The sequence below is a fragment of the Mobula hypostoma genome, chromosome 1, assembly GCF_963921235.1.
Source record: "Mobula hypostoma chromosome 1, sMobHyp1.1, whole genome shotgun sequence".
NCBI classification, from domain to species: Eukaryota; Metazoa; Chordata; class Chondrichthyes; order Myliobatiformes; family Myliobatidae; genus Mobula; species Mobula hypostoma.
Window position 1 is genome coordinate 134125453 of NC_086097.1, and position 14920 is coordinate 134140372.

Sequence of the window (14920 nt, forward strand, 5' to 3'; positions counted from 1 at the left end):
CAAAATAGGACCAGGAGTAGGCTACCCGGCCCCCTCAGGCCTGCCCTGTCATTCAGTATGATCCTGGATGATCTGCACCCCCCGCCAGTTCTCAACTCCCCTGCCAGTCTCCATACCCCTCAATTCTTTCAAACATTTATCAACCTCCTCTTGAAAAACCTTCAGTGATATAGCCTCTATAACCCTCTGGAGCAGAAAATTCCAAAGAATCACTACCTTCTGCATAAAGAAAGTGTTAAATGTCCCATCATTAGAAACTCACTAATGCTGATAACCCTCATCATGAAATGGAGCTCTTCAGATGGACAAATGAGACTAGCTCACAGTACAGTGCAAGAGCCTTAGGCACATACATATAGCTAGGGTGCACAGTACTGTAGATGGGGATTTTGGGGCATGATCCAGTTCGGACAATGGGCCTGCTTCCATGTTGTATGACTCTATGACACTATAATTCTCTTTTTTTTTGGCATGTGCGTCCGTGTGTGTGAGATGTTGGCGGGACGATGTCTTTTTCATGCCTTTACAAGGCGCGGAGCGCCACTCCTCACACAGACATAACGCAGTATTTTTCTGTTTTATTTTACGAGGTTGAGTTGCGATCTCGACACTCAATCCGGCACGGATGGAAAGCGTACTCGGGAGTGGACCCGGCTGGGTTCGAACCCAGGAACCTCTGTTCCAGAGTCCGGCGCCAATGTCATTGTGCTACCAGCCAGCCCAACACCATAATTCTCAATAGTCAAAACATCTCATCAACTAGTCTCATGCTCCCTTACAACCGTACATGCTCAATAAGATAATGTTGTATTCATCTATAAAATCCAGACAATACCGAACTAACTTATTTTCTTAGCTATTCACAATAGCAAAACACTTTCATCCCAGGAGCTGGCCATGTGAATGTGTTCGGGACTGCCTCCACTGCTGCCATACTCACAACACGCTGGAGGAACTCAGCAGGTCGGGCAGCATCCGTGGAAACGATGAGTCGACGTTTCAGGCCAGAACCCTTCGTCAGGACTGAAGAGGGAAGGGGCAGAGGCCCTATAAAGAAGGTGGGGGGAGGATGGGAAGGAGAAGGCTGGTAGGTTCCAGGTGAAAAACCAGTAAGGGGAAAGATAAAGGGGTGGGGGAAGGGAGGCAGGGAGGTGATAGGCAGGAAAGGTGAAGAAGGAATAGGGGAAAACACAATGGGTAGTAGAAGGAGGTGGAACCATGAGGGAGGTGATAGGCAGCTGGGGGAGGGGGAGAGTGACATAGGGATAGGGGAAGGGAGGGGGAGGGAATTACCGGAAGTTGGAGAATTCTGTGTTCATTCTCCAAGGAGCTGGAGACTATCTAGACTGTATAAGAGGTGTTGCTCCTCCACCCTGAGTTTAGCCTCATCATGGCAGTAGAGGCCATGTATGGACATATCTGAATGGGAGTGGGAAGCAGAGTTGAAGTGGGTGGCTATTGGGAGATCCTGTCTGTTTTGACGGACGGAGCGGAGGTGCTCGACAAAGCGGTCCCCCAATCTGCATTGGATTTCACCGATGTAGAGGAGGCCGCACTGGGAGCACCGGATGCAATAGATGACCCCAACAGACTCACAAGTGAAGTGTTGTCTCACTTGGAAGGACTGTTTGGGGCCCTGAATGGTGGCAAGAGAGCAGGTGTAGGTACAGATGTAGCACTTGCGCTTACAGGGATAAGTGCCGGGTGGGAGATCCGTGGGGAGGGACGTGTGGACCAGGGAGTCGCAGAGGTACCGATCCCTGCGGAAGGTGGAGAGGGGTGGAGAGGGAAAGATGTGCTCAGTGGTAGGGTCCTGTTGAAGGTGGCGGAAGTTGCGGAGGATAATGTGTTGGATCCGGAGGCTAGTGGGGTGGTAGGTGAGGACAAGGGGAACTCTGTCCCTGTTGTGGTGGCGGGAGGATGGGGTGAAAGCCCGTGTGGGAAATGGAGGAGATGCGGGTGAGGGTATCATTGATGACAGCAGAAGGGAAACCACGATCCTTAAAGAAAGAGGACATTTGAGATGTTCTGGAACGGAAAACCTCATCCTCGGAGCAGATGCGGCGGAGACGGAGGAACTGGGAATAGGGAATGGCATTTTTGCATGTGGCGGGGTGGGAAGAGGTATAGTTGAGGTAGTTATGAGAGTCAGTGGGCTTGTAGAAGATGTCAGTGGATAGTCTTGTCTCCAGAGATGGAGACCAAGAGATCGAGAAAGGGGAGAGAAGTGTCCAAGATAGACCAAGTGAATTTGAGAGCTGGGTGGAAGTTAGAAGTAAAGTCGATGAAATTGACGAGCTCAGCATGGGTGCAGGAAGCAGCACCAATGTAGTCGTCAATGTACCGAAGGAAAAGTTGGGGAGCAGTACCAGAATAGGTTTGGAGCACAGACTGTTCCACATAACCAATGAAGAGGCAGGCATAGCTGGGGCCCATGCGAGTTCCCATAGCTACACCCTTGGTCTGAAGAAAGTGGGAAGAGCCAAAAGAGGAGTTATTGAGTGTGAGAACCAGGGATCCCTATACACCTCCATTCCCCGTGAAGAAGGCCTCAAAGCCCTCTGCTACTTTCTGGAACCTCTCTCACTGCTGCCATACCCATTCCTTAATAAGGGATTCAAATTTTGACACTGTGCTCCAGGAATGGTCTCACTGACACTCTTTACAATTGTAACAGTATTTCTCTATTTTTAAAATCCATCCCCCTAGCTATAAAGGCAAATATGGCAATATACCATTCCTAGGAAAAAATCTAATGAGCATTTCTTGACAACCTCCATAGTGCAGTTATCAGACTCTTAAACCAACTCTTCCACACTGAAAGATCAACACTTAATCTCCCAGTCTACCTCATCATGGCCTTTCCACATCGTTTGTATATTTGCACTGTACTTTCTGTATGGCATAAACTGCCTGGATGGCATGGAAGAGAAACTTCTCATCGTAATATCTGATAATATCAACTGTGTACTTCTTTGGGTAATGAGAAAAAACCTAAAGAAGGATACAAACAGCCCTTCAGGCTTGATTTAATCAAAGCTCTGTCTAATGCAACAAGACTCTCACTCTATGCGTACAGTATATTCAACCACCTCTTGCAATAGAAATTACCATAACATCTTCTTTCTTATTTACCTTTGGTAGTTACACGTTAGCTTTCCATGATTTCTGTTCAAGGATGCCAAAGGCATCCCAATAGTTATTACACTCTCCCATTCTTCCAACCAAGGAGTACACTTTCACATTTCCTGAACTCCATCTGCTACCGTTTTTACCTAAAAGCAAAAGATGATGAATGAAATTAGTCTTGTGATTTTTTTTGACAGTTACAATATAATATAAATTGGAAATGCATGGTCATTAGGCAGCGGACTTTGGTATTAAAAAAAGCAAAGCAAGGTTAAGAAGTCGTTTTTCTGCCTTAGCTATATAAAATAACTTTGCTTCTGGGTAACACAAACCTCATGTGGGAAACATAAATTTTGTAGGTTTTCTTGTGCAAAGTAGTTGTACAACATCACAATGTCTGACCACTGTGCTTGTGTGAAAGCACAATTATCAAAATATCAGCCTCTTGGGTTTTTTCTGCCAATCCTGGTGAATCTCTTATCTCAAACCACTTTCCTGGCTGATCCCAATACCCCTTGAGTTTCCAAAAATCCATCAAGCTCAGCCTTGAATATCTAGCCAAGCCTCAGAGCCCTCTGAGATGGACCATTGCAGAGATTCACAGCTTTTATTTTAGCTTTAAACAGCTGCCCCTCTATCCTGAGACTCGCATCCCTTGTTCTACACTCTTCACACTGGGAAATAATTATTAGCTCCTATCTAACCCTCCAGGAATTTTCTACGTATTGATGAAATCCTGGAATGTTGCTCATCCTACCCAGAGTCATAAGATTTTATTAGGCTGAGCTGTCAGCATAAGGAGTTTAGCATGTGGATTTCACAACTCTTTTTTTTGTCACATGAAAGTTGAATTTTTTCACTTGTATCCTATTTGAACTTTAATAGCCACCACAAGCCAGACTAACACTCTCACAGCAAAGTTTCTACCTAAAAAACCCAAAGTCACAAGTACATGAATTTAGATTTAGAAACTTATAGGATGGTAACAGGTCCTTCTGGCCTGATGAGCCCACGCCGCCCAGTTACATTCAGACAATTAACCTACTAACCCGTATATACTTTGAATGTAGAAGGAGACCCGAGCACCTAAAGGAAACTCAAGCAGTCACAGAGAGACAATGTACAAAATCCTTACAGGCAGCATTAGGAATTGAACTCAGGACACTGGTGCTGTAGTAGTGTTACACTAACCGTTATGCTACTGTGCTGCCCCCTAAGTAATATTCAAGCATTATTTAGATTAATATAAGACAATTATGTCTAAATTCTTTCATGGGATGTAGGTGTCACTGGCAAGAGTAGCCCTTACTATGCGTCCCGGCATGCTTTTGAGAAGATAATGGTGAACCATTTTCTTGAAGTTCAAACTTCAAAGTAGATTTGTTATCGAAATACATGTACACCACTATATACAAGCCTGAGATTTTCTTGTGGGCATACTCAAGAAATCCGTATTAGAATAATAACTAAAACAGAATCCCTGAAAGACCACACTAATTGCGGCGTTCAACCAGTGTGCAAAAGAGATCAAACTGTGCAAATATAAAAGGAAACAAATAATAAATATAAATAAATAAACAATAAATATCGAGAACGAGATGCAGAGTTCTTGAAAATGAGTCCATTAGTCGTGGGGAGATTTCAGTGATGGGGCGAGTGAGGTTGAGTGAAGTTATCCCCTTTGGTTCAAGAGCATGATGGTTGACTGTTCCTGAACATGGTAATGTGAGTCCTAAGGCTCTTGTACTACCTTCCTGATGGCAGTGGCATGAACAGAGCATGTCCTGGCTGGTGGGGGTCCCTGATAATGGACGCTGCTTCCTTGCGACAGTGTTTCATGCAGATATGCTCAGTGGTGGGGAGGGCTTTACCTGTGATGGACTGGGCCGCATCCATTACTTTTTATAGGATTTCCCATTCGGGGCATTGGTGTTTCCATACCAGGCTGTGATGCAGCCAGTCAATATACTCTCAAACACATCTATAGAAGTTTGTCAAAGTTTTAGATGTCATGCTGAATCTTCGCAAACTCCTAAGAAAGTAGAGGCGCTGCCGTGCTTACTTCATAATTGCACTTCCATGTTGGGCCTAGGACAGGTCCCCCAAGATAATAACACCAAGGAATTTAAAGCTGCTGACCTGCTTCAACTCTGATCCTCCACTGACAGTTGGCTCATGGACCTTCGGTTTCCTTCTCCTGAAGTCAATAATCAGCTCCTTGGTCTTGCTGACACTGAGTAAGAGGTTGACATCGACAGTGAGTAAGTACTCTCTCACAGAATAAGGAATTCAAGGATTTAGACCCAAAAATGATGAAAGAACACTGATATATTGCCAACTAAGAATGGTGTGTGACCTAGAGATGCAGCTGCTGTTGGTGGTGCTCACAAACACCACACAAGATAATCTAATGAAATGCATATGAAGTGATAACGTGATGTTTTGGTCTTCAAGGAAGTGTAAGTTTGAGTTTTGTTAGCTTGTTGCTGAACTAAAAAATTAATTTAATTTAATATACTTATTTGCTTTTTCCATTCAGGAGATTTCCATGTTTTGTAAATGCAGAACTGTTCATCAGATATTGCAATTTTGCAGAGTTATCTTGGAATCATAGAATATACAGCATAGAAACATGCCCTCCTGCCCAACTTACCCATGCTGACCAGGTTGTCCACTAAGCTAGTCCCATTTGGCCCAAATCTATCTGAAGCAGTGGTTCCCAAAGTGCACGTTATCAGCACTGTTCTACTTTATGTACCTTCAGGCTGAGAGTCAAGTTTTGCGTGTGCTATGATGACATCGTAACCTTCATTTCCCTTTATTGATTGCAGCGCTTGAGGTTGGACTTAAACAATAGGCGAATGAATGTGGCTGTCAACCCATAATGAAAATGGCAGAAGCAAACTAAATGAAGAAGAAGTGTAGACACTATAGCGTGGAGTATCTGAAATATGGAGTTATTCCAATACCAAGCAACCAACAGCAGCTACTGCATCTGTTGTGTGAAAAAGTTTTTTCAAGTGAAGCAATGAAACTCTCCAGGCTTCTTGTACGTTTGAAGAGAATACACTCATAAAGCAAACATGGACTTGGCTCACTTTCAGTCATTTTGAACAAACTTTCAGAAATGGCAAACACTTCAAAACATGTTTTCCAGCACTTCATAACGAAACAGTGATGGTTTGCATGCTTCATACATTTCATTGCTTATTGCTCAATCTGGAAAGCCCCATACAATTGGAGAAGAAGCATTTCTGCGAGCAGTTAGGGAGGCTTTGAGTAAGTTTTTGCATAAGTCACCAGACCAAATAATTAAAGTGATTCCACTCAGTGACAACTCTGTTCCTCTGTTCAAAGACGAATAGATGTAATGTCTGAGAATGTGGTAGACACATTGTGCAACATATTTAGGACAACAGAATTTGACATCAATTGGATGAGTCAACTTTATCAAACAACAAATCTTTGCCCCTTGATTATATTCATTTCAAAAAATATTAAAGCATGGTTCAAGAGTTGTTCGTAAGTGGACTAGAAACAGATACTAAGGGGGAGTCAGTATTTCGGGATGTTGAGCAATTTTACAAAGAAAAGGACAGTCTGCTCACCAATATTATTGCTTGTGCAAAAATGGGCACCATCAATGACAGTACACTACTATGGAGTTATTACTTTCTTGAAAAAAGCTGTTCCTAACATATTTACTATCACTGTGTAATTGACAGACAACATCTTATCACAAAATACCTAAGTGATCAGCTGTACAAATCACTAAATTCTGTTATCACAGCAGTTAATAAAAATTAAGTCCCATGCTCTCGAGAGCTTTGTATTGGGGGTGATGAACAGTTTGCATGCTTGCTGTTGCACATAGAAATTAGATGGCTCTCAAAAGGAAATTGTCTGAGACCATTTGTTATACTTTTATGAAACTGTGATGTAATTCTTTGAAGACGTCAATGCTTCATTCTGTAATCAACTCAAGAATTAGGCATGACATTGCTTATTTGTCAGAATTATTCACAAAGTTTAATGAAATCAGTCTTCAATTGCAAGGAGATGATGTGAATCTTACCAAAATAAAATCAGTTGTCTCCACATTTCTGTCCAAGTTAACCCTATTCAAGTGCAACATTGCAACATTGGTCATTGCAATCTTTTCCGATTTCCAAGCCTCTCTGAGTTGGAAGAGAAAGAAAGAATACCAAATGATGATCTTCACGTATACTGTGCCCACCTGGGTGAGCTGCATAAAGGCATGTTAGAGAGATTTCAGGATCTTCTCTCAATCCAAGTTCCAGATTCGGTAATAAATCCATTCCTGAACTCTTGTAATGGGGAGGTAACAGGAAAGATGGAGGAAGAACTGATCTCGCTACAAAATGACTTTGAGCTGAATCCGAGACTCAAAAAATTATATCAGGACTTTCAGTTGCAGAAAGAAACTATCTGAAGGCTATCCTACACTGTGGAAAAGGTCAAGATGTTCTTTATTGCCTTTCCAATGTCACATTTAGTGGAGGGCGGTATCAATGAACTTGCCCAATTTTGTTGAAAGCAACAAAACAGACTGCAAATGACTGATTGTGAGGACCTGAGACTCCTGACTGACATTCAGCCCGATGTTAATATCACTGCAAACAACAGGAATTCTGCAGATGCTGCAAATTCAAGCAACATACATCAAAGTTGCTGGTGAACGCAGCAGGCCAAGCAGCATCTGTAGGAAGAGGTGCAGTCGACGTTTCAGGCCCTTCGTCAGGACTAACTGAAGGAAGAGTGAGTAAGGGATTTGAAAGTTGGAGGGAGAGGGGGAGATCCAAAATGATAGGAGAAGACAGGAGGGGGAGGGATGGAGCCGAGAGCTGGACAGGTGATAGGCAAAAGGGATACGAGAGGATCATGGGACAGGAGGTCCGGGAAGAAAGACAAGGAGGAGGGGGTGACCCAGAGGATGGGCAAGAGGTATATTCAGAGGGACAGAGGGAGAAAAAGGAGAGTGAGAGAAAGAATGTGTGCATAAAAATGAGTAACAGATGGGGTATGAGGGGGAGGTGGGGCCTTAGCGGAAGTTAGAGAAGTCGATGTTCATGCCATCAGGTTGGAGGCTACCCAGACGGAATATAAAGTGTTGTTCCTCCAACCTGAGTGTGGCTTCATCTTTACACTGAGGAGGCCGTGGATAGACATGTCAGAATGGGAATGGGATGTGGAATTGAAATGTGTGGCCACTGGGAGATCCTGGAAGGCCCCACCTCCTCCTCGTACCCCATCTGTTACTCATTTTTATGCACACATTCTTTCTCTCACTCTCCTTTTTCTCCCTCTGTCCCTCTGAATATACCTCTCGCCCATCCTCTGGGTCACCCCCCCCCTTGTCTTTCTTCCCGGACCTCCTGTCCCATGATCCTCTCATATCCCCTTTTGCCTATCACCTGTCCAGCTCTCGGCTCTATCCCTCCCCCTCCTGTCTTCTCCTATCATTTTGGATCTCCCCCTCCCCCTCCAACTTTCAAATCCCTTACTCACTCTTCCTTCAGTTAGTCCTGACGAAGGATCTCGGCCTGAAACGTCGACTGCACCTCTTCCTACAGATGCTGCTTGGCCTGCTGCGTTCACCAGCAACTTTGATGTATGTTGCTTAATATCACTGCACCAAGCCCATCCATCTCATTGAAAGGTGAAAAAGCAACAAAGGAGTGAATAGTTGGACCACTAATGTACTCTCTAAAACTGTTAATGAAAATTGTTTTCACTGCAATTAAAGAAATAATTTTATTTGTAGCTTTAAATATATTTGAATAATTTTTGCAATTACTTGTCACTGCTTTGAATTAACTGTTCCTACTTTCTTCCTGTGTGCATCATAAATCAAAATTCTTTATAATTTTTGTGGGAGAGGAGAGAGCACTGAGGATGTGGTCTGAGAACAAAGGGGGCGGTAATCCAAAAATGTCTGGGAGCCACTGCTGTAAAGTATGATTTTTTGTGACATTGGTATGAAATCTATACTATATACTTTTATTGTGTTTGGAGCAATGTATAGGGGGAATGGATTTTACACAGAATAATAACAGTGTGGAACACACTGCTGGGGGTGGTATTAAATTCAGATCCATTAGAGATATTTAAGAGACTCTTAGATAGTTATGCGGATGAAAGAAAAATGGAGGACCATGTGGGAGGAAAAGGTTAAATTGATCTTGGAGAAAGTTAAAAGGTCAGTACCATAAAGTGGGCTGAATGGCCTGAACTGTTCTATGTTCTATGTGGCTACCGTGGCAGCAGAGAATATATCTATTGATCCAATCTCAGTGTTCTTGCTACACCAGTTTAAAGGGTTGCATGTGGATGTATGATAAACCAAAGTGGCTTATTGCGTTAGGCTGAACAAGTGTTAAAGTTTCAAAGAGACTGAATAATAGAAAAACCCAAAAATTTTTAATGACAGATATAAGGGAATGATTGTCACTGTTGATTTTTGACTATTCTTGATGGCTCAGACGAACACTTAAAATAACTGCCCACATTGGGTGAGGTTAGACATGGTGCCTAAGAACAAGTAGAGAATCAAAATAACGGCTGAATACTGTGTAGGGCAGTCAATTTACCCTGAAGAAGCTTAAATCTTCTCTTCGACAGGAATTCAGTGAAACCCTCTCACTGCTCCCTCTCTTGTGATCTCTAATGCCCTCGGACTCTTTGACCATGTACTCAGCCAGACCTGCTCACCTTCCAGCTAGCCTCTTTCCGCTCCCCTCACCTTTCTATTGTAGCATCTACCCCCTTCCTTCTCAATCCTCAAGCAAGGTCTTGGGCCGAAACATCAACTATCTTTTTATTTCCATTGATGCTGCCTGGCCTGCTGCGTTCCTCCAGCATTTGGTGTGTGCTGCTCCAGATTTCCAGCATCTGCAGACTTCTTCGTGTTTATAGTCAGTTCACTATGTTTATGTTGGAGACTATATACGAAGGATCAGTCTCCAGAATCTCACAATAAGCAAAAGACCGTAAGGCCATAAGACATAGGGATAGAATTAGCCCATTGGGTCTGCTCTACCATTCAATTATGACTGATTTATTATCCCTCTCAACTCCATTCTTCTTCCTTCTTCCCATAACCTTTGATGTCCTGACTCTTCAAGAACCTATCAACCTCCACTTTAAATATAGTCAGTGACTTAGCCTCTACAGCTGTATGTGGGAATGGATTCCACAGATTCACCACCTTCTAGCTAAAGAAACTCCTCCTCATCTCATCTTTGTGGCCTCTGATCATAGACTTCCCACTGTAGGAAACATCCTCTCCTTGTCCACCCTGTCTAGGCCAATCAGCAGTGTAGCTGTTTGCACAACACTATTAGAGACTGGGGCATCGGTGTTCGGAGTTCCATTCTGGCATCCCCTGTAAGAAATTTTGTACATTCTTCTAGTGTGCACATGGGTTTCCTCCGGGTCCTTTGGTTGCCTCCCAAGTCCAAAGATGTACCAATTAGTAGGCCGATTGGTCATTGTAAATTGGCCTGTGATTAGGCTAGGGTTAAATCGGTGGGTTGCTTGGAGGCATGGCTCATGTTCCACACTGTATCTGTAAAAATAAAAAGTATCAATAAGTTTCAATGAGATTCCCCCCCCCCCATTCTTCTAAACTCCACTGAGTACCAGCCTAGAGTCATCAAATGCTCCTCATATGTTAACCCTTTCATACCCAGGATAATTCTCATGAACCTGCTCTGGGCTCTCTTCAATGCAATCACATCCTTTCTTAAATAAGAAGGCCAGAACTGCTCACAATACTCCAAATGCAGTCTGAACAATGCCTTATAAAGCCTCAGCATCGCATCCTTGCTTTTATATTCTAGTCCTCTTAAAATGAATGCTAAAATTGTGTTTGTCTTCCTTACCTGTTGCAACGAATGAAGTGAACCTAAACGCAAGACACAGGCATGGATATTGAGTTAGGATGCAGACACGGGCGTGAGCGTTGAAGGGCAAACAGGAGCGAGTGCAGGAAAGCAGGAGGCAGGCAGAACTTACCTTGACGTGGAGCGTAGAAAGGAAAGCGGCAGACAAAACTTTTCTTAGCACTGAGAGACAGAGTTACACAGGTAAACCTCGGTGCTGAAGTACAACTTAGAATACCTATCTTGACACAGAGAGACTGAGTTTCACAGGTAAATCTCGGTACTGAAGCAAAACTTAGAACACACAATCCTAAGCGGCTGGGAAATGTTAATTACCACATTGGCAAAACCAACGATCTGGCAACTAGTGGGTGCAAAGCCGGGGTTCTTATGCTGCAGGTCTTGATGAAAACCAGGTGTGTCGCCATCAAAGGAAATTAGGAGAAAATGGGGAATTAACAGTTGGAAAAATGGCACAATCAAAGGGAATTAGAAGAAAATGGGGAATTAACGGTCGGGACCATGACAGTAGCCTCCCCTGAACGGGAGTCTCCAGGAAAACCACCAGGCTTGTCCGGATTGTCTCAATGGAAATCTCGGATGAGGGAAGGGTTCAAGATGAAGGAGTGGGGAATCCAGGTGCGCTCCTCAGGACTGTATCTCTCCCAATCGACCAGGTACTAGAGACCCCTGCCTCGGCGACACACATCCAGTATTCCCCAGACGGTGTAAACTGGGTAGTCAGTCGATGACCCAGGCGGGTGGAGGAAAATCAGCAGATGGACACAAAGGGCTGACAGACACAGGTTTCAGTAGGGAGACTTGGAACGTGGGATGAATTTGCATGGATCTGGGCAGTTTGAGTTTGACCATTGAGGGGTTGATGATGCTCTTGATTTCCAATGGTCCAAGGTAACAAGGGGCGAGTTTCTTGGGTTCATTCTTGAGGTGGATGTCTCTTGAAGAGAGCCAAACCTTCTGACCAGGCTGATAATTAGGTGCAGGCATTCGATGGCGATCGGCAATCCTCCGGTTGCGGTCAGCTGAGCAGAGCAGGGCCACGCGTGCATCCTTCCAGACCTTGCGGCACTGGCGGAGATGAGCCTGAACTGAAGGCACAGCAATGCCGTCTTCATGGGCAGGAAACAGAGGGGGGTTGATAACCGAGGGAGCATTCGAAGGGAGACATTCTGGTGGTGGTGCTGACCAGGGAGTTGTGGGCATACTCCACCCAAGTGAGATGGGTGCTCCAGGATGACGGGTTGTTGGTGGATATGCAGCGCAGTGCTGCTTCCAAATCCTGGTTTGCTCGCTCCATTTGACCGTTAGTCTATGAATGAAAACCGGAAGACAGACTTACTGAGGCTCCAAGGGCTTGACAGAAGGATCTCCAGACTTGAGAGATGAAATGGGGGCTCCGGTCAGAAACAATGTCAGAGGGTATTCCATGAAGGTGGAAGATGTGAATGTCAAGGAGGTCGGCTGTTTCACGGGCTGTAGGGAGTTTGGGATGGGCTATGAAGTGCACGGCTTTGGAGAAACGGTCCATCACGGTGAGTACAGCGGTGTTACCGTGTGAAGGGAGTAGTCCAGTAACAAAATCCAGAGCAATGTGGGACCAAGGGTGGCTAGGGACAGGTAGGGGACGAAGCAGCCTAGCAGGTGGCCCATTGGAGGCTTTTCCACGGGCACAAACAGAACAGGCAGAGACGAAGGAGCGAGTGTCAGCATCCATGGTGGGCCACCAGAAATATCGCTTCAGAAGGGACAGGGTTCGATCGATTCCAGGATGGCAGGCAAAACGAGAAGTGTGCCCCCACTGGAGATCCTGAGACCAGACAGAGTCAGGCACGAAGAGGCGACTGGGGGGTCCATTGCCTGGGTGAGGTTGAGTGTCTTGGGCCTCGTTGACAACGGATTCGATCTCCCAGGTGAGGGCAGCCACAACACAGGATGGTGGAAGGATGGTATTGGGGTTGGGAAGGCCCTCCTCAGAGACGTATTGACAAGAGAGAGCATCTGGCTTCCCATTCTTGGAACCAGGACGATAGGTGAGGGTGAATTTGAAACGGGCAAAAAATAATGCCCAACGGGCTTGGGGGAATTAAGGCGTTTAGCAGTTTGGATGTATGCCAGATTCTTATGGTCCATCCAGACGACAAATGGATGTTCAACTCCCTCCAGCCAGTGCCTCCACTCTTCCAAGGCGAGTTTGACGGCCAGAAACTCCCAGTGCCCAACATCGTAGTTCCGTTCGGCAGGGGATAGATGGCGAGAGAAGAAGGCGCAGGGATGGAGCTTTTGGTCTGGGCCAGAGTGTTGGGAGTGGACCACTCCCACCCCAGAGTCGGAGGCATCAACTTCCACAATGAATTGGCGAGAGGGGTCGGTTTGGATCAGGATGGGAGCGGAGGTGAAACGCCTCTTCAGCTCTGAGAAGACTGAGTCTGCTTCGGGGGTCCAGTGAAAAGGGGTCACAAGAGAGGTGAGCTGAGTAAGGGGTGCTACCACCCAACTGTAGTCCCTGATGAAGCGACGGTAGAAGTTTGCGAATCCCAGAAATCGCTGGAGTTGTTTGAGCGTCGTGGGTTTTGGCCACTCCGCCACCACCCGGATCTTTTCGGGATCCGCCCTCACCTGCCCGCTCTCAATGATGTACCCCAGGAAACTGACGGAACAGGCATTGAACTCGCACTTCTCTGCCTTAACAAATACCTTGTTCTCCAAAAGCCTCTGAAGGAGCTGACAGACATGGTGTGTTCCTGAAGACTACGGGAGATTAGAATGTTGTCCAAATAAACAGAAATGAAACGGTTAATAAGGTCCCTAAGGACGTCGTTTACCAGGGCTTGGAAGACGGCGGGGGCATTGGTGAGACCGAACGGCATGACCAGATATTCGAAATGACCGAGGGGGGTGTTATGTTTTCCATTCATGTCCCTCCCTTATCCTGACCAGGTGATAGGCACTCCGCAGGTCCAACTTAGAGAAAATTGTGGCTCTGTGAAGGGGCTCGAAAGCAGAGTTGATAAGGGGCAGGGGATAATACTAATTCTTTATGGTGATATTGTTCAGGCCACGGTGGTCAATTGAGGGGCACAGTGAGCCATCTTTCTTCCCCACAAAGAAGGAACCTGCACCTGCAGGGGAAGATGAGGGTCAGGTAATGCCAGCCATGAGAGAGTCATTTAGGTAAGCCTCCATTGCTTCCCTTTCTGGTCGGGACAGGTTGTACAGCCGACTGGTGGGTAGAGAGGCTCCGGGGAGAAGGTCAATTGTGCAATTGTAAGGGCGATGTGGGGGCAGAGAAAGGGCCCATTGCTTGCTAAACACTTCTCCCAGATCGTGATACTCTACTGGAACCTTGGATAAGTCGGGGGGGGGCGGTGTTCAGAGGCAGGCGAGGTCGCAGTGACCTCCACTGCAGAAAGGGCTGATTTCAGACAAGTGGAATGGCAGAACGAACTCCAGCTGACCATCTTCCCGGTAGACCAGTCGATGTGGGGTTACGACGGCTTAACCAGGGATAACCAAGAACTATAGGGGCCTGAGGAGAGGAAATTAAATTGAACTGTACCTGTTCCCGATGGTTTCCGGGGAGAAGGAGAGGCAGGTGTTCTGTGCAGTGTGTGACTCGGGTCAGTAGTCTACCGTCCAGTGCCCGAGTTTTCAGGGGGGTACACAATGGCTCACAAGGAATTCCGGCTCGGAAGGCTAAGTTTTCATCCCAAATGTTTCCTTCAGTGCCGGAGTCCACTAGTGCTAACAGAGGCAGGGACTGTTGGTTGTAACACAAAGTGACTTGAAGCTGCATCTAGGGTCAGGGGACAGAAGGGAATGTTGTCTGTCTCACCAGGGTCCCCTGTCTACTGGTGCCTTCCCTTTTG

General features: G+C 45.6%; 1 long non-coding RNA gene across 1 annotated transcript in view; it reads left to right on the forward strand.

The window, feature by feature from the left end:
* The window catches only part of LOC134350587 (uncharacterized), a 50977-nt gene extending 43156 nt beyond the window's left edge, over positions 1-7821 (forward strand). The window contains exon 3 of the long non-coding RNA XR_010018939.1: positions 5961-7821. This is a non-coding gene — a long non-coding RNA (uncharacterized LOC134350587). The remainder of the gene's footprint in view (positions 1-5960) is intronic.
* Positions 7822-14920: the final 7099 nt, after the last annotated feature.